The following is a 20,517-nucleotide window of genomic DNA, read 5'->3' as shown; positions in this document are numbered from 1 at the left end:
CCTCTGCCATAGGAAAGGGCAAGATGGCGCCTGAACCTTCAGAGCCAGACGATTCCACGCTGCTCTCAGTGGCAGACCCGGCCTCTTCAGCAGACAGCCTGCACCAATTTCTTATGAACATGGTAAGCCAGCCATTGATTCTGAAGCCTTACTCACCATAGAGCAGCCAAGCTCTCTACTGACCTAGTAAAGGGCCACCACACAAATCAATTGGAGCAACATATGGATTTAGCAACCATAGTGCTTGAGGGTCATCAAGAGGAGGTTGATAAATTGATTGCTGAACTTGAGAGCTTGTGGGATAAGTTAGAGAATGCTGAAAATAGGGCCCACAGAGATAATCTTTGCATCTGTGGAGTCCCTGAGGTCATTACTGATCTGCAAGGCACTGGCACCGCTTTTTTTTCAGGAGCTGGCACCAGAAATCTCCATTGAACATCTGGAATTTGACAACATGCATAGGTTCCATGCCCCTAAACCCACTGAAGGCCCACCAAGGGATATCATTATTAAATGTCACTAATACTGCACTAAAAAGAGACTCCTGCAAGGGAATGTCAAGATCTTTCCTTTCAAGACGACCCCCTCCAATTGTTTGCAGATCTATCCTCAGTTACCATTGCCAAGCAGACTTAAAACCCTATATACAGGTCTTGCCAAGCGGACTTAAAACCCTATTTACATGTATTGCAGACCCAAGGAATAAGGTACAGATGGGGGTTCCCCTTAAAGCTCTCATTTTCTCATCAAGGTCATCAGTTACATGACTCTTCCTTACCTGACCTGCGGCGACACTTTCAGGAACTGCAGTTTGACCTCCCTCCCTCTCAAACGGAGGCACCATCTTCATCTGCCCGCCTGAGATCTTCTCAACCCCCTTGCAAGCCTTCTCAACTATCTCAACATTGCTCTCAAGCACTTTGCTTTCTCTAAGCACAATGCTTTCAGGATGTGCCTAGTGGATGAAAGTGCCGGCTTTGTCTAACTGGAATGTTCCATCTACCTTGAGTCTGATAATCCTATCAGACCATCTGTTTCTCATCATTTACTGATGGCTATAGTCTACAGGTCATAACCTGCCACCCCGAGCTGATGCTCGGCTGACCTTTGCCATGGCACTTTTTAAACCTTTTACTTTCCAATACCACTCACCAAATCAAGTCACTCCCTTTTTTTTCTTTTTACATATGTTGCCTAATTGTATTCTGGTGTCTCACACTGGGCTGCCTCAACTGAGAGATGGCAGCACTGGGTGGCGGTAACGTAGAACTCCATTTATGTTATCAGACTTCCTGTGTATTATGCCTCTTGTGTTTTTTCTTGTTGAACGTTTTATTAAAGTTTTAAAAGGTGTACAGAAAGCATAAGCATAACATACAGTGATTCTGTGGACACTGCAAGCCTTTCCAGGGGCTGAGTGTATGATGTGGAATATTGTCTAGCACCCTCGGGCACCCCAACTGGGAGCAGACTGCACCTTGAGGAGAAGACAATATGTTCAGTTATTGAGTAGTCATTGAAACAGTTGAAATGAAAGGAACAATATATTTCAGCATAGAAGTGAGAGTAACACTTTCAGGATCTTTAGGATAAGGTAGGTGTAATGTGTCATTAAGTAATTATCTAAAAGATCATTGAGGGTCAAATAATGGAAAGCGAGGAGGAATGCCCAGTTTTAGGTGATATTGGGGTGAGTGAGTATGGTATGGGCTTAGAATACATTAACTGCAGGAGCGCAGAATTGTGGAGGAAGGGAGAGGGGGTTAGGGGGAAAGAGGGGCCCAGCTTAGAACCTCCGTGGCATCCCTATTGTTAATTTTGAGGGTATCAATGAGGCTCCCTGATAGAGAAGAGTAGCAACGAACTCAAGATAACTGGGAGACTGTAGACTATAATAAAAAATGTGTGCACTTAAGGGGTTTGCGTAGTGAAGATTTCGAGCTGAGGCGGGGGGCTGCAGGTGAGGGAAAAAAAAGGGAGTGGGGCAGAGACAGAGAGTTGAAGGGGGAAGGGTAATGGGGTAGTAGAGAAAGAGGAAAGGGAAGGAAGGGGATGGAGAGGGAGGGGGTGTGTTGGCAGACCTCAAGGTTTAGGCAAAGAGAGTATGGTATTAGGGCTATGGGCGTAAGAGGATTTTGTGCCTCTTGTGTTTTTTATTACATTCTGTGACCAAGACTCTAGTTACTTATCATTACTTTTACTGTGTAAGCTTCTTGAGTGTTATTGGTGGTAAGGGCATCCTGTTGCTTGGCTGGGGGGTTTACCCTGTTAGGAGTCTGGCGCTCCCATCTAGCCTTTGGTGCTTCCTCACTCATTACAGGCTATAGGATGTGACTGACTCCCCACATCTGAGCCAAGGTCGGACAGACCTGGGCTTTATGGTTCAGTGCTTTTTGTTCCATAGTGTTGCTTACCCTGTTACAGTTGCTCTTAAATGGTCTAGTTACCAATGAAGGCTTATCCACTGTTTGCTGGTTTCCCACCTTGAGGTCCCCCATTTGAGAAAGAGCAGCCCTGGGTGTCCATAACCTATTTTTGCTAAGCTGGTACACTATTTTGTATATCAAGATGTTTTTTGTGCCTTGTGCACAATTTTTTTTATATGCTCTGTGCTTAATTTCCCTGTTGTCATTTTTACTATATATAGTTCCGATGGGCCACTGCTCCCCCCAATGTGTCAGAACTTGGCTAGGACAATAGTCTTGGCCAACCTCCGACCCTCCTGTGGGCCTTTTATCCCACTATTTGTTGCATTAATGGTGTATTGGTCTCCTCTGCTCCGAGTAATGCTTGGCCTCTTCATATTCTTTTACATGATCCTCTCCTTTTGTCTTTTACTTTACTCTCTTTACTCTACTCTTTTCCTTTCTTCTTTCTTCTCTTTCCTTGAGTTTGCGGGGTTTGTATCAGGAGAAGATATTTTATATTTTGTCTTTTTCCCACCATGACGGTGAATTGGTTGTCCCTGAATGTACAAGGCATAAATTCCCCTCAAAAAAGAGTGAAGGTTTTTAAATAACTTAAGAAACAGCAGATAGATATAGCTTGCTTGCAGGAGACTCATTTTTCAGCCTCTTCTTGCCCCAAATATTTTGATACTCAATATCCTCAGGTCTTTCTGGCCAATGGCCCAACCAAGCACAAATCGGTCCTTTTAGTTGCACTAAGCAGAGAACGGATCCAGATGGTAGGTATCTTTTGCTCCAAGGCACTATTCAGGATACAGAGGTTACCATCATGGCTTATAATGCTCCTAACTCAACACCGTGGCATTTTCTGATTCATATTTGCTGCTTGTTGACATCCCACCAAAAGTGTACTCTCATAGTGGGAGACTCAAATCTGGCTTTGAACCCTGCTTTGGACAAATATCCCTCAGGATGCATTGTTCCTGGATGCCGAAAATGTTGCTCATTCTTTACAATCTCATGATCTGGTTGATCCTTTGAGAGAGGTTCATCCTCTGGGCAAAGATTATATGCATTATTCTCACCCCATCACTCTCATTCTAGAATAGAATGTTGTGGAAACATCTCCCCCTAGTGGTATCTACTCTCTATCCTTGCTGCCCCATGGTCAGATCATGACCATATTCTAGTAGTTTGTAATTCTATCCTTACTAAACCTCAGCACTCTCCCTGGGTCATAAACGACTCAATCCTATCTCTTAAGGAGGTCCAGGCAAACCTCCTTAAGAGATAGGAGAATATTTCTGTCTCAACGTAGGATCGGTCTCCTCTCCTGTGAGGTATTCAAGACAATTCCTAGGGCCCACATTTTTCAGCTGGCTGTGAAAAGTAAGCAAAATTGTCACCTAGCACAACGTAACATAGAGGCCTGCCTGGAGGCGCTTTACACTGCATTCAAACAATCCCCCACCCATGCTAACCATAAACTTTTAGATCAGGCCCACTCGGAGCTGGATCTTTGTCTCGCTGATGGAGCTAAGCGCATTCTGTGTTGGTCCCGCCAGAAATGGTACTCTAAGACGAATAGGCCAAATCAGATGTTGGCCAATAGGCTACACACCTTTACTCCTAAATTTACTCCTATCAATTTATGTATTCAACATAATATTCTTACTGGTAACCCAATGTGGGTCTTGGAGGAATTTAGTCATCGCCTTACCACACTATACTCACCCCTAATCAAACAATGAGTCAGGACACTGATACCTTCTTGAGTCGTCTTTCACTTCCCGTGCTGTCCACAGCTCACGCGTCTCTTATGGATTAGGATGTACAAGTATCAAAAGTTCTTCAATGTATGATCTGAAAGTGGGCAAGTGACCTGGTCAGGATGGTTTTAAAGCACTTTATTATAGGAAGCTAGCTGACGCTTTAGCTCCACATTTGACAGCTATGTACAATTCAGTGAAAGATGATTAGGCCTTCACACCAGACCTTTTGACCACTAACATAGGGATGCATCCTAAACCTGAACACAACCACTCCTCTTGGGTCAACTTCAGGCCCTTTTCTCTTATTAATATAGATATGAAAATTCTGACCAAAATATTTAGCTAACTGCCTAAACTCTTTTCTCCCTTGTTTAGTCAAAAAATATCAAGTTGGCTTTGTTCTGCAGAGGCAGGCAGGAGACCCTATTAGATGAATAATACAGTTGCAACATATAGCTTACAGTCATTCTTTAGAAAAAATGCTTCTGTCTCTCAATGTAAACAAGGCATTTGACACTTCGTTATGGCCTTACCTTATGACCGTACTCCGTTATTATGGATTAAGGGCCTCATTCCTGCGATGGATGACTGTGTTATATGATCCCCTCGGGCTAAAATTAAGTACTACAGGTTTGAGTCAGCTCTTTTTGTTGTCCCTATTTGCCGACACCATTTTGCTGACTTTAACTTCCATAAGCTCTCTACCTAATCTACTATCCCTTCTAGATACTTTTGCATTCCTCTCTGGACTTTATGTCAACTCTTCCAAATCTAAAGCAATGTCAATCAACCTCTCTCCTTTGACATTGACAGATCTGAAAACTGCTCTCCCATTTCATTGGCTTTCCTCTTTGCCCTATTTGGGTTTCCGTCTTACCCCAATGTATGATGGATTGTATCAGGTCAACTTTCCACCCTTGTTCAGAAGATTGTCTGACATGCTGTACTCTTGGACCCATTTACCGTTGTCCTGGTTTATTAGGATAGCCGCAGTCTGTATGTCCCGAAATTGCTTTATTTTTTTTGAGTTTTACCCGTCTCAGTCCCCTCACATATTTTACCCACTTGCCGACCAGCCGCCGCAGTTGTACTGCGGCAGAATGGCACGGCTGCGCAAAACAATGTTATGTAAGGTCACTTCACCCTGTGGCCACTATTGGCGTGCGTGCGCCCCCTGCTTGCCCATGGAGCCAATGCCCGGCAGTCACGATCACCGCTGGGCTCCCGCAATCGCCAGGGCACATGGAGAATCGGATCTGTGTGTGTAAACACACAGTTTACGGTTCCCTGAGAGGAGAAGAGACAGATTGTCTGTTCATACAGAGTATGAACAGCGATCTATCTCTTCCCCTACACAGCCCCCTCCCCCCTTCAGTTAGAACACACACTAGGGAACACATTAACCCCTTAATCTCCCCCTAGTGTTAACCCCTTCCCTGCAATGAGTATGTGAAATTTTTACAGTAATCAATGCATTTTTATAGCACTGTTCACTGTAAAAATGCCAATGTTCCCAAAAATGTGTCAAAATTGTCCGACGTGCCACCATAATGTAGCAGTCCTGATAAAAATCGCAGATCGCCGCCATTACTAGTAAAAAAAAATTCATAATAAAAATGCTATAAAACTATCCCCTATTTTGTAGACGCTATAACTTTTGCGCAAACCAATCAATATACGCTTATTGAGATTTTCTTTACCAAAAATATGTAGAAGAATACAGATCGGCTTAAACTGAGGAAAAAAATTGTTTTTTTATATATTTTTGGGGGATATTTATTATAGCAAAAAGTAAAAAGTATTGCGTTTTTTTTCAAAATGGTTGCTTTTTTTTGTTTATAGCGCAAAAAATAAAAACCGCAGAGGTGATAAAATACCACCAAAAGAAAACTATATTTGTGGGAAAAAAAGGACATCAATTTTGTTTGGGTGCAATGTTGCACGACTGTGCAATTGGCAGTTAAAGTGACGCAGTGCCGAATCGCAAAAAGTGCTCTGGTCAGGAAGGGGGTAAAATCTTGCGGGGCTGAAGCGGTTAAGCATACACCAATGTAAGCTTTTGAAGTAAACAGTAAAATTAGTAAACAGGTTTTGTACGCCTGCAGGACCAATGGTGGCCTTTCTGTCCCTAATCTACAAGCTTATTATACTGCAGTGAACATAGCCCCGCTATCCCATGTTCACGAAATGTATCAATTGCCGCTATGGACCACCAATGATCTTGTGGATTTTCATCCTATACCTATCTCTTCTCTGCCCTGGCCCCCCATTCATTGTCCGAACACATTAGGACCATGCTTAGCCTGCTCCTTGCGATTTTGGGACTCTGTTAAATTTTTTGCGGGTCTGATCTCTCCTCATCTCCCCCTTCACATTTTTCACTGCCCATTATTCCCTCCAGGTTGTGAAAACCCTGCTCAATTTTCCCAGTGGACTGCGGATTTACTGATATTCACACTCCCTGCTTACCCTTACTAGGATAATGACATTTGATGCCCTACGTTCTTCTCATAATATTCCCCTACAAGAATACTACAGTATAGCTATCTACAACTTAGACACTTTTGTCAACAGCTCAAAAAATCCCACCCTACCCCATACACTTTGACCCCCTATGAGAGTCTCTGTAGAGCCAGACCCCACTCTCCGAGCCTAATATTGTTTATATATTCATTCATAAAATCTGCCAAAAAACCTCAGTTGAGACCTTATCATCTTCAATGGGAAAAATAACTGGGGAGGCAGCTGGATCCGGAGAACTGGCAGATCATGACTATAGCATTTTTTAAGTGTTCAAGAAATATATTCTTATATTATCCTTATATTAGACAATGCCTATAAAATATTGTATAGGTGGTATTATACACCGGCTAGACTGGCTCGTTTTTTCCCAACTTACTCCTTTCTACTTCTGGATAAGTTCACAGGAAGGTACTATGGCACACATTTGGTGGTCTTATCAGAATGTATGTAGGTTATGGGTCAGAGTCTATAATCTTCTCCACAAATTATTTCATGTCAACCCCAAAATGGATCCCTATGAAGCTCTTCTTGGCAAACCACCTGCTGAATTGCTTCATCCGGAGTGTCAATTAGCTCTGCATCTTTTTACTGCAACTATGCCTATTGCAAAGGCATGAAAAACTCCTGTACTTATCTTTGAGGTGGTCATAAACCATATGAACGATATCATGGTGAATGAGAAGTTGATGACCATCCTCTCGGACACGCTTGACAATTTTTTTTTTAGTCGGCAACCATGGGTTGCATATACCCAACCTTAATAAACTCCTTTGTAAAAGAAATGAATGGGCTGTCAAAAACACATCTCACTGGAACATATCACCGAGGGGAAAACTGGAACAGGCAGGATTACCCAAGTACTGTACAAGATAGAAAGGGACAATTGACAAGGCAAAAGCACTATGCTATAGCTCGTGCCTTAAAGGAGCATGATTTTTAGGCAGGGCCGGTGCTACCACTAGGTGGACTAGGCAACCGCCTAGGGTGCACTGCCGCTTAGGGCGCTCGGCCGCTGGTTATTCTACTCCTGCACTGTCCACAGAGCTTACAACTATCCACCAGCAGCCTCTCTGACATGTGTCAAGTAGTGCCACCCCCGTCCCCCCACATGGCTCTCCAGTCTGACATCATGTGTCCAGCAATATCTGGGTTTTTGATGACACTTGGTGCATCCACTCAGACCCCCCCAGCAGGGTGCTCTCCACTCTGATGTGTGTCCAGCAATTGCCCCTCTCCGCTCTGAGATCATGATGTCACATCAGCTACACACTTCTCCCGAGTCCCGCCCCTCCTGTGTGTTCCGTCCAATCCACCTCCAGTATGTCTGCCCGAGCACCTTCACACTTTTCCTATGTCCCGTTCCTCCTGTGTGCTCCATCTGTGAAGGGGAGGTGGGCGGCAAGATTAAAAACAAGCAGCCAACAGCCACACTGAAAAACTGCTGAATGAACCAGTGAGCCTCTGGGGACCATTCCAAGTGAGTGAGCACTTTCACTGCTCCCTTCTCTCTCTCTCTCTCTCTCCCTGACCCCCTCTCTCTCCCTGACCCCCTCTCTTTTTCTCTGACCCCCTCTCTCTCCCTGACCCCCCTCTCTCTACCTGACCCCCTCTCTTTCCCTGACACCCTTCTCTCTCCCTGACCCCCCTCTCTCTCCCTGACCCTCCCTCTCTCCCTGACCCCCTCTCTGTCCCTCACCCCCTCTCTCTCCCTGACCCCCTCTCTCTTTTCCTGACCCCACCCCTCTCTCTCCCCTCTCTCTTTCCCTAACCCCACCCCCTCTCTCTCCCTGACCCCCTCACTCTCTCTTTTTCTCTCTGCCCCCCCCTCTCTCCTTGCCAGGACCTTTACTCCAGTCTGTTTATCTCCTGTTTTAACTCCTTCATTCCTATCATCTGCCTATACATTGATGTAGAACAGAATTACTTGATTAACTTTATCCACTTAAAGTGGTATTAAAGCAAAGCAAAATATTTATTATACAGGCATACCCCACTTTTAAGTACACAATGGGGTTTATTTACTAAAGCTGGAAAGTGCAAAATCAGGCTCACTGCTGCATAGAAACCAATGAGCTTCTAACCCCGGATTGTTCGATTAAGCTTTGGTAATAAAACCTAGAAGCTCATTGGTTTCTATGCAGAAGTGAGCATGATTTTGCAATTTCCAGCTTTAGTAAATAAACCCCATTTTGTACTCAAAAGTGGGGTATGCCTGTACTGCAGCTTACCAATTCTTAGATGGGTGGCTGCATGAGTCAGGGGCAGAGCCAGAGGGGGCGGCAAAATGAGGTTTTCAAAAATCCTGGCATCAGCCCTGTTTTTAGGGTTCCAACGTCTTTAACCACTTGCTATCTGGGCCATTTCTGACACTTCCCTCCTACATGTAAAAATCAACTTTTTTTGCTAGAAAATTACATAGAACCCCCAAACATTATTTTTTTTTTTTAGCAGATAGCCTATAGAATAAAATGGGGGGTGTTTCAATTTTTTATGTCATACGGTATTTGCGTAGCAGTTTTTCAAATGCTATTTTTTTTGGAAAGAAAATACTTTCATGAATAAAAAAATCCAAAACACTAAAGTCAGCCCAATTTTTTTGTATAATGTGCAAGATGAGTGGGCCTGATGGGTACTTCCTGCAGCTCTGCTCTTTGCACAGGCTGTGCGCAGCACAGTGATGAGATCATTTCTATATTTACAAGTTAATATCTGGGTTTTTGATGAAACTTGGTGCATACAAAGTCGATTTATATCTTTTATCCCATTGAGGAATATTTTAAATAAACATTTTTTTGTGCCTGCAGTTGAACTTTAAATACATGGTACTAGCTATGTACAGTTATGTGGATGAATTGATAAAAGCAATACCACATAAACCAAATTAGACTACGAATAAGATTGATATTCTGATAAATTATTTTCTGAAAAATTAATGCTATCCTACTAAGACATTTCTAATAATCTGCAGTACATGTACAGCCATTGATTCCTGTTTTTATGTTTACTTTAACAAAGAAAAAAGGAATGATAAGAACAGCATAACAGTAATTCATTATTTTAAAAAGGCAATCTTTTCAAATTCGTAAAAAGCACCATAATATATGAATTGTGCATTGCTTATTTTTCTGCTGACTTAATTGAGGCTCTTAATGTTATTTTAATGGTGTTACTGTTCCTTGAGCAAAGCACAAACTTTGTGCTAAAAGTTGGGAACAATCCTCATTCATCTTCTATTTATATTTGAAAATAAGGAAAATATTTTCTGGTTTTATTGAAACGTGGGTGTGTTTTAAAGTCAAATATTTTATTTTAATAGAACACTATTGCATTTTTAATATATATTAGGTTATGAAAAATTATACATATTTCTAAAAAAAAAAAGTACATCAAATAAAAACCTCAGAAAACAGTTTTAATAAAGTAAAGTGATATATTCAATGCATTTACCAGAATGGAGTTCTTCTTCTGTACAAATAACTAGTTAATATACAGTAGGATGCCATCTATAGCCACTGCACCTAAAACATGAATACCTTGAATTTGAACCACCTACCTGACTATTTATAAACAGTTAAACCAAAACAGTCAGCAGTGTTATTTGTTTATATATTTTTTTTAACTGATAGAACACAGTGCAAACATACAGATACAATATATTCTACATTAAAGAGTTGCACAAACATGTAAAATGTTGTGAATGACTTATGCCCCGTACACACGGTCGGATTTTCCGACGGAAAATGTGTGATAGGACCTTGTTGTCGGAAATTCCAACCATGTGTAGGCTCCATCACACATTTTCCATCGGATTTTCCGACACACAAAGTTTGAGAGCAGGATATAAAATTTTCCGACAACAAAATCCATTGTCGGAAATTCCGATCGTGTGTACACAAATCCGACGGACAAAGTGCCACGCATGCTCAGAATAAATAAAGAGATGAAAGCTATTGGCCACTGCCCCATTTATAGTCCTGACGTACATGTTTTACGTCACCGCGTTTAGAACGATCGGATTTTCCGACAACTTTGTGTGACCGTGTGTATGCAAGATAAGTTTGAGCCAACATCCGTCGGAAAAAATCCTAGGATTTTGTTGTCGGAATGTCCGAACAAAGTCCGACCGTGTGTACGGGGCATTACAATGTAAGCTTGGTTTCTGTAAAATTTAAGTTTTATGGACAGCTAGGTTACAAATGAAGCAGAATTATTCAATGTGGTATTTCTGAACATAGCTTTGAAGGAGTAGGATAATTACAGAACAGTGCTCTCTCGTGGAATCTACACAGCTGATGCCAGTATTACTAATACTGAAACAATAGACACAACAAGAAGTAACAAGTAAGTATTGTTTCTTCTATTTTCCAAAACATTCAGGGGCCCAATGTTTCCTAATAAGTAATCTCAGAGTATATGTCCTCTTCCTATGCATATTTGTAAATTTCCAGCAACCCCATTAGTCTTGAATATGTGACTTTGTGGGTTGCAAATCTTTCACATCTTCGATACCATACCAGAAAGATGATACTACTGCACCTTGTTCTCTATCTGAGAAATACAAGGGTAGGCAAGGAGTACCATATCAAAAGAAGTTTGCCCATATATATATATATATATATATATATATATATATATATATATATATATATACATATATATAAAGAAATTGGGATTGCTGCAGAAAAATACTTTAATAAATACTTTAATGAAAAGATTTAAACATACATAAAAATTACATGGTATTCATGGTAACAGTTTCGGCCTAAGCAGATAACGCCCATCAATTCATGACTAAGTGATTATACAAAATTCATTTTTACTATATAACATAATACAATATTAAAGCAAAAAAGTCAACAGGTGTCGTGGATTCCACACACCACACAAGAACACTGTTGGCTAGGAATCTTCTGTCAAAAAAGATACAAAGAAAAACTTTACCTATAACTAGAATTTCAATATATAAAACCAATCACATGTATTTTTAACTAGCAGTACGTTATCAAGATCATCCAATATTAAACTCCTACATTCTTATATATAAAAAAAATATATACACATACAATATATATATATATATATATATATATACACCAAAATATAATAGAATATACAAATGAAAATATACAAAAAAAAAAGTTTACAAAGATAGAAAATGTAGCCTAATAAAGGATCTCTCTCAGAGAAATAAGTATAAGTCAAACCCTTTAACCCTTAGGATGTAGGGTTTCTAGCTGATGAATTCAATTAAACTCTCTTTTTCTCAACTCCAGTTCCCTATTACCCCCCCTCTATTCCTAGATAAACCATCTATTGCTATGGGGGTCATTTGCTATAGCGCTGCAGCGCAAATTAGCTCTAAAACTGTATTCACTATAGCACCGGTAAAAAAATACTCCCAACATCAAATTTACTATAATTCCCTGAAAACAAATAGCGCCCAAACCCTTATGCCCCGTACCCATGGTCTGACGGAAAATGTTTGATGGGAGCTTTTTGTCAGAAATTCTGATCGTGTGTAGGCTCCATCGGACATTTTCCATTGGAATTTCCATCACACAAAATTTGAGATCTGGATCTCAAATTTTCCGACAACAAAATCCGTTGTCATAAATTCTGATTGTGTGTACACAATTCCGACTCACAAAGTTCCAAGCATGCTCGGAAGCAAGCAGAAGAGCCGCAATGGCTATTAACTTAATTTTTCTCGGCTCGTCATATGTGTTGTACGTCACCACGTTCTTGACATTTGGAATTTCCAACATGATTTGTGTGACCATGTGTATGCAAGACAAGTTTGAGCCAACATCCGTCAGAAAAAATCCATGGATTTTGTTGTCGGAATATCCGATCGTGTGTACGGGGCATTACTAAAACTATTACTATTGCTAAAACCTGGAATAGTGCACATGGAACTAATGTTTAGAGCATGATATAATTGCCTAAATGGTACTTAAATACTGTATGCAGTATATTTTTTAAAGATAATCTGCTTTTAAACTGTGTGAAAAAGTGATATCTACACTGAAATATCTTTAAAAGTCTGAAGAGAGATAAATTCCCCATTTTTGTACAACTAGGTGCCAACACAACTGAGCATGCTCAGACCTGCAAATAACTCTCATTTTAGCTTAAAATGTATTTTTTACAGGGAGCTATAGTAAATACCAGAATGAGCCCTGTGTTAAAGAGCATTTTATGGGAGTGAAAATGTTGAGATGAAATGTATCTTTCTGGGGGCATGGCCTGCAGCCGGAGGAGATGGCCGCATAAGGAGAGAGCTCCGTGATCGCCAGCTCTATTCGCCCACATAAAGTGACTAAGAAAGCCAGCAAACACAAGCCAAGAGTGACAGAGAACCCCGCAGACCCAAGCCAGCGATGGGTAAGAGAAAACCTCCAGGGGGGCCCCGCAAATTGACGGACTTTTATCCCTTGGCTAGCACGCCGATAATCAAGATGGCGCCACCGCTCACAGGCAGCAGCACGCCAGGCAGTCTAGCTCCAGAGGGAATAGGAGAGATACTAGCATGCCCCCGTCTATCTCCCCAGGCCACTCATCCATCTACAATACTCCCACTCAGAGCCCACAAAAAGCAGCTCCTAAGCGTTCTTCTGCCCATACATATGCAGGTGAAAGAAAGGAGGACTACACATCTCAAAACAGCACTACTGAGTTTTTTGACCAAATTCAGGAGTTCCCAACGTCTGGTCAACCCCTTAGCGACACTACTATGAAGGAGATGTTGGTATCATTGCGGGGATCAATGCATAGGGATCTCATGGACTGTATATCACAATTAAAAACTGATATAACAGAAATCGGAGAGTTAGTCACGTTGAGGACAAGATGGCGGAATTTACAACAGCACACAACAAATTAGTGGACGCCCATAATGAAAAAGATGATGATTTAGAATACCTAAAAAACAAAATGGCAGATTTAGAGGACAGGTCTCGCAGAAATAATATAAAACTGCACGGGGTGGCGGAATCTGTACCCCCCTCTGAACTCCAGCGTTATGTACAGCAACTAATTCAAGACCTACTCCTGGACACGCCAAGTGGGGAAATTACCGTAGACCGGGCTCATAGGCTGCCTAAGCCGCAGTATCTACCAGACAAGATACCACGCGACGTCATAGCTCGCATACACTTCTTCCATGTCAAAGACGACTTGATGCGTTTTGCAAGACAAAACTCTCCATTACCCAATCTTTATTCAGGCATCGCTATCTACGCTGACCTTTCCCAGCACACTATGCCGGCGAGAAAAAAGCTAGTAACACTAACAAAGTTATTACGTAATAACCAACTTCCATACTCATGGGGCTTCCCCACGAAACTCCTTCTAACTAAAGATGGCCACACGTATGCCATTAGATCCCTAGAAGAGGGTCTCCAACTTACAAGAAAATGGGGTCTTCTCCCAGCTGAAGAAGATGATATACTTACCACCAAAACACCTAGATGTATATCCCCGGAATGGAAATCAGGCAACAATACTTGACTTTATTTTCATACATCATATTCCAATAATATATTTGCAGTTTGCTATTCTGGAACAAGGGCCGAAACTGGTTATTAGGAGCCTTTACCCCCAGTAGCTCTTATGCGATCATATTCGCACATCGAGGACTACTTCCTCACTTTTTTATGTTGTGTCTTTTATTTTTCTGTTGACGTTTTTTACTTTTTCTCCTTTATTTTACCACCGACAACCACCCACGGCAAATCTGATGACAACTATCTGGAGTCTACTTCCTCTGCGCTACTACTTCAAATGTGTGGACACTCCATACTCAAGGGCACAATAACTTCAACTACAGGTACCTTCATATATAACTATGCACTTCGAGTTCTGAATTCACCTACACATAACAATCCCTCCTTGCTGACCAATGGTTCTTAATTTTGTGACTATTAATGCTTTTTGCAAGACAAAACTCTCCATTACCCAATCCTTATTCAGGCATCGCTATCTACGCTGACCTTTCCCAGCACACTATGCTGGAGAGAAAAAAGCTAGTAACGCTAACAAAGTTATTACGTAATAACCAACTTCCATACTCATGGGGCTTCCCCACGAAACTCCTTCTAACTAAAGATGGCCACACGTATGCCATTAGATCCCTAGAAGAGGGTCTCCAACTTACAAGAAAATGGGGTCTTCTCCCAGCTGAAGAAGATGATATACTTACCACCAAAACACCTAGATGTATATCCCCGGAATGGAAATCAGGCAACGTGTGTGGACACTCCATACTCAAGGGCACAATAACTTCAACTACAGGTACCTTCATATATAACTATGCACTTCGAGTTATGAATTCACCTACACATAACAATCCCTCCTTGCTGACCAATGGTTCTTAATTTTGTGACTATTAATGCTTTTTGCAAGACAAAACTCTCCATTACCCAATCCTTATTCAGGCATCGCTATCTACGCTGACCTTTCCCAGCACACTATGCTGGCGAGAAAAAAGCTAGTAACGCTAACAAAGTTATTACGTAATAACCAACTTCCATACTCATGGGGCTTCCCCACGAAACTCCTTCTAACTAAAGATGGCCACACGTATGCCATTAGATCCCTAGAAGAGGGTCTCCAACTTACAAGAAAATGGGGTCTTCTCCCAGCTGAAGAAGATGATATACTTACCACCAAAACACCTAGATGTATATCCCCGGAATGGAAATCAGGCAACGATACTTGACTTTATTTTCATACATCATATTCCAATAATATATTTGCAGTTTGCTATTCTGGAACAAGGGCCGAAACTGGTTATTAGGAGCCTTTACCCCCAGTAGCTCTTATGCGATCATATTCGCACATCGAGGACTACTTCCTCACTTTTTTATGTTGTGTCTTTTATTTTTCTGTTGACATTTTTTACTTTTTCTCCTTTATTTTACCACCGACAACCACCCACGGCAAATCTGATGACAACTATCTGGAGTCTACTTCCTCTGCGCTACTACTTCAAATGTGTGGACACTCCATACTCAAGGGCACAATAACTTCAACTACAGGTACCTTCATATATAACTATGCACTTCGAGTTCTGAATTCACCCACACATAACAATCCCTCCTTGCTGACCAATGGTTCTTAATTTTGTGACTATTAATGCTCATGGTCTCAACAGCCCCTTTAAAAGGAGGGTTATGTGGCAACAAGCGAAATCTCTAGAGTGATGTGTTATGCATTCAAGAAACTCATTTTGCCCAACAGAAACATCCAATATGCATGGATAAAATGTTTCCTCATGTTTTTACGGCTTCTGGCCCAAAGAAAAAAGGTGGAGTGCTGATCGCTATTAATCAAAATGTAGCATTTCAGTTGCATGATATAATAAATGATAATGCAGGAAGATATATTATATTAATTTGTGAGTTGAACAATACCATGTACACTATCATTAATATATACGCTCCAAATTGCAGACAAATATCTTTTTTGAATGTCCTCAAAAAAAGGTTGAGACTAATAGGGCGTACACACGGTCGGACTTTGTTCGGACATTCCGACAACAAAATCCTAGGATTTTTTCCGACGGATGTTGGCTCAAACTTGTCTTGCATACACACGGTCACACAAAGTTGTCGGAAAATCTGAACGTCAAGAACGCGGTGACATAAAACATGTACGTCGGGACTATAAACGGGGCAGTGGCCAATAGCTTTCATCTCTTTATTTATTCTGAGCATGCGTGGCACTTTGTCCGTCGGATTTGTGTACACACGATCGGAATTTCTGACAACGGATTTTGTTGTCGGAAAATTTTATCTCCTGCTCTCCAACTTTGTGTGTCGGAAAATCCGATGGAAAATGTCCGATGGAGCCCACACACGGTCGGAATTTCCGACAACACGCTCCGATCAGACATTTTCCATTGGAAAATCCGACCGTGTGTACGGGGCATATCAAAAAAGGTTTAGTAGTGTATTGTGGTGATTTCAATTGTGTACCGAACAAACAACTAGACTGTTCATTCCCACAACGCTCTGTGCGTACCGAACTCCAATCCTTCTTACATTCTTCTGATTTATATGACATATGGTGCTGCGTCAATTCAGGAAAAAGAGATTTTACTTACTACTCAGCTCCTCATAAGTCATATTCAAGAATCAACTTATTTGCAGCTGACTTAGCTTTTCTTAATAATGTACTATCCGCTAAAATCCACTCAATTACTTGGTCTGATCACGCTCCTGTTTCCCTTTCGCTTAAAGAACAAAATGCAGCATCACCAGTACATTTGTGGTGAAACAACACATCTATACTTAACAATCCCAAACACAGGGACAGATTGCGTGATCAGATCAAAGAATTTTTTCATCACAATGACACCCCGGACACTAATATTTTCAATTTATGGTGCGCGCACAAAGCATTCAGTAGAGGCTTACTTTTGCAAACAGCATCACGGGAAAAAAAGAGGAAATTAAAAGCATTCACCACACTATTGGCTAAACTCACATCCCTCGAACAACAGCACAAAGCAAACCCTACTCCCCAGATAAACTCAGATTTCACTCAAACCAGACAAGAGCTAAGAGCTCACTTAATCTTAAATCATCAGTTGCATTTACAAAAATTCAAAGCTACCCATTACACCCAAGGAAATAAGGCTGGCAAATTTTTAGCGGCCTATATTCGCAAGAAACAGCAAAAATCTAAACTATCCCACATTATAGACCCTGTTACGTCACAAGTAGTATACCACCCCAGAGACATAGCAAATGCATTCTGCAAATACTATAAACAACTATATAATTTGAAAGAAGACCCTTCAACGGCACAACGACACTCGCTGAGAAAGCATTCGATCAGGTTCACTGGGGGTATCTATCCGCGACACTCACTAAGTTCAGACTACAGGGTCCTATTTTTTCAGCTATCTCAGCACTCTATACAGTCCCAACTGCACAAGTTTATATCTCTAATGCCATGTCTGATAAATTCAACATAACGAATGGGACCTGCCAGGGTTGCCCTCTATCGCCATTGATTTTTTCACTGGTGATGGAACCCCTGGCGGAGGCCATCAGACAAGATATCCACATTAATGGCATTAAAATATCAGATATAGACCACAAAATAGGGTTATTTGCTGATGATGTGGTATTGACTCTAACCTCACCAGCTACATCTCTCGAAAGAACTCAACAATTACTTTGTGATTTTGGAAAAGTCTCATATTATAAACTTAATACTAACAAATCTTCTATCCTTCCTATACACATTAACAACCCTAATCTTAAAACGTTAAAGTCTGAATTTCCTTTTCAGTGGGCCACTAAATATTTGAAGTACTTAGGAATAAACCTCTCCTACCCTTCTAGTTCTGTATATGACCACAACTACCCTTCCTTTATAAATACATTAAAAAATCACCTTGAACACATCTCATCACACAAACTCTCCTGGATAGGGAGAATAGCTGCCTTCAAAATGAATGTTTTGCCAAAAATATTGTATTATTTTCGCACTATACCTATCATCTTGCCTGAACACTTCTTTACCACGACTGACAAACTATTAAGGAAATTTGTATGGGCTGGTAAAATAGCAAGACTCTCATACCCCTTGTTGCAAAAACAAAGACAGAAAGGGGGAACGGGTTTCCCTAACCTACGTAACTATTACATAGCAGCGTTACTGGACCAGGCTAAATCATGGTTCAACCAGACAACGGATAAATTATGGGTGCAAATAGAAAGAGCAATAGTTACACAAAGGGATCTACCATCACTTCTATTAGCTACATTGACATACAGACCATTATTATTATTATACCATTTTTTTACCCCAAATTTCCTAAAATTTCCAAAAGAGAGTAATCACCCTAGGCATGTATGAATATCTCATCCCTTCTTTAAAAATAAACGAAAAAAGCTTTTTGAAGAACATGACATATATACAACTCAAAGCTCATAGCCCAACAACACCTTCATACGCAACTATTCAACTGCATCACTACCACAATAAATACCCAAATTCCTTTTTTACTCATAGACCTGATATGTGGACATACCTAACCACTTCCTTTAACAAAACTAAGGGCCTTTCATGGTTTTATAAAAATTTGCAAAATAAGTACACTCAAACTAAATCGTCAGGTATGTTAAACTGGGAAAGAGACTTTAAGAGTAAATTTGCTCTAACTGAATGGAATAAAGCTATTCAAGCTAACTATATATATTCCCATTGTACTAATCATTGGGACTTGTCCCTCAAAATGTTATATAGAAGCTATCTAACACCGATGAGAATTTTTATATATCTTTAATAGTACCAATATCTTCTGCTGGAGACAATGTGGCACTAAGGGTACGATATTCCACATACTATGGGAATGTAAATCCGTGAGAAGTTTCTGGAACTCGGTTTTCTCTCTACTAGCAAAAATCATTGGAATCGTCCTTTCCCCCACCTCTGCCTTAGCTCTTCTTAACCTAGGGATAGACAATATACCCACAAAGTACAGGTGTATAACCACTCATATTCTGATAGCAGCACGCTTATCCATTACTTCGAAATGGAAGTCAGATATTACACCAAATATTAGTGATGTAATACACAGAGTGAATACTCACTACCTTTATGAAATTTTTTTTGCATATTCAGCCAATTCCAGGGCAAAATTACAAGCTGAATTGGCTACATGGTGCGCAAGATTTCCAGAGACCTCTCAGTGATAATCTGGTATAGATACATTTTTTGTACGATCATTTGGTGGTAAATTGTTGTTGTTGTTGTAATCTTACATTCGGTTTCTTACTTCTCTATTTTATACTTTCTTTTTTTTTTTGTCTTGTTATTTTTTGTTCGTGTATTACGTGTTAGCTTAAATACTTATCCGTATCTTTTATTATCCTGATCTTCTTCATCCTTGGCAACCCTAGGTTGAAACACACCCATATGCACTTATAATACAAACAATATGGATTAAAATGGGTATGCCAATAGGCCACTGTTCTGTCGACTTGACTACAATGATGAAGGGGCAAGGGGTGTGGGACCACCTCCCTGGACACAGTTTGCTCCCAAGTGGGGTGTCTGGGGGGGGGGGAATCCCAGTATCCACCCTAAGTTTGATATTCTAAGAAAATAGTTTTAAATATTCAGTTCAGTTAAAAGTAAATATAGAATGTACTCCGTGATATGTATCATTGCTTGTTGGATGCCTTTAGAGAATAAGCTAAGGATTAATAACAGTATTTGTATACGGATGTATTGAATAGTTGTTTATGTGAAAATCTTAATAAAAAACAATGAAACGAAATGTATCTTTCTCTAAAATAAATTTTCCTTGTAACATTGTTGCTTCTACAGGCATACCCCACTTTTAAGTACACAATGGGGTTTATTTACTAAAGCTGGAAATTGCAAAAGTACTTCAACTATTTTGTTTTTCAGAATGCTAGAATGTGGAATGTTTTGATGTTTTGGTAAAATATATTTTTCTCTGTCACTTTCACTTGTTACTCTCCATCTCACAACAATATTTACCTAAACTCACACAGGTGTCTTTATAAACCACAAACAATACTATTGCTAAAGCAAATTTAAAATGAGTCACAATTTTTTGTGCTTTTTATCATTTCCAAATAATCATAATTCAAGCCCAAAAAATGTGATATGTGTACCAATATCAGAAATCAAAATGTAATTCCCAAAAATTTGGGGGTAACATCACTATTCTACACTGACCCACAAAGAACAACCAAATATCACAGAATAAATCAAGAAGAATAACTCTTGAGTAATGTAATTCCATCACCTGTATGTCCAAAGAAATG

The sequence above is a fragment of the Aquarana catesbeiana genome, linkage group LG01 (assembly GCF_042186555.1).
Source record: "Aquarana catesbeiana isolate 2022-GZ linkage group LG01, ASM4218655v1, whole genome shotgun sequence".
Lineage (NCBI taxonomy): Eukaryota > Metazoa > Chordata > Amphibia > Anura > Ranidae > Aquarana > Aquarana catesbeiana.
The sequence above is the reverse complement of the archived record's forward strand: the minus strand, read 5'-3'. Positions refer to the sequence as shown.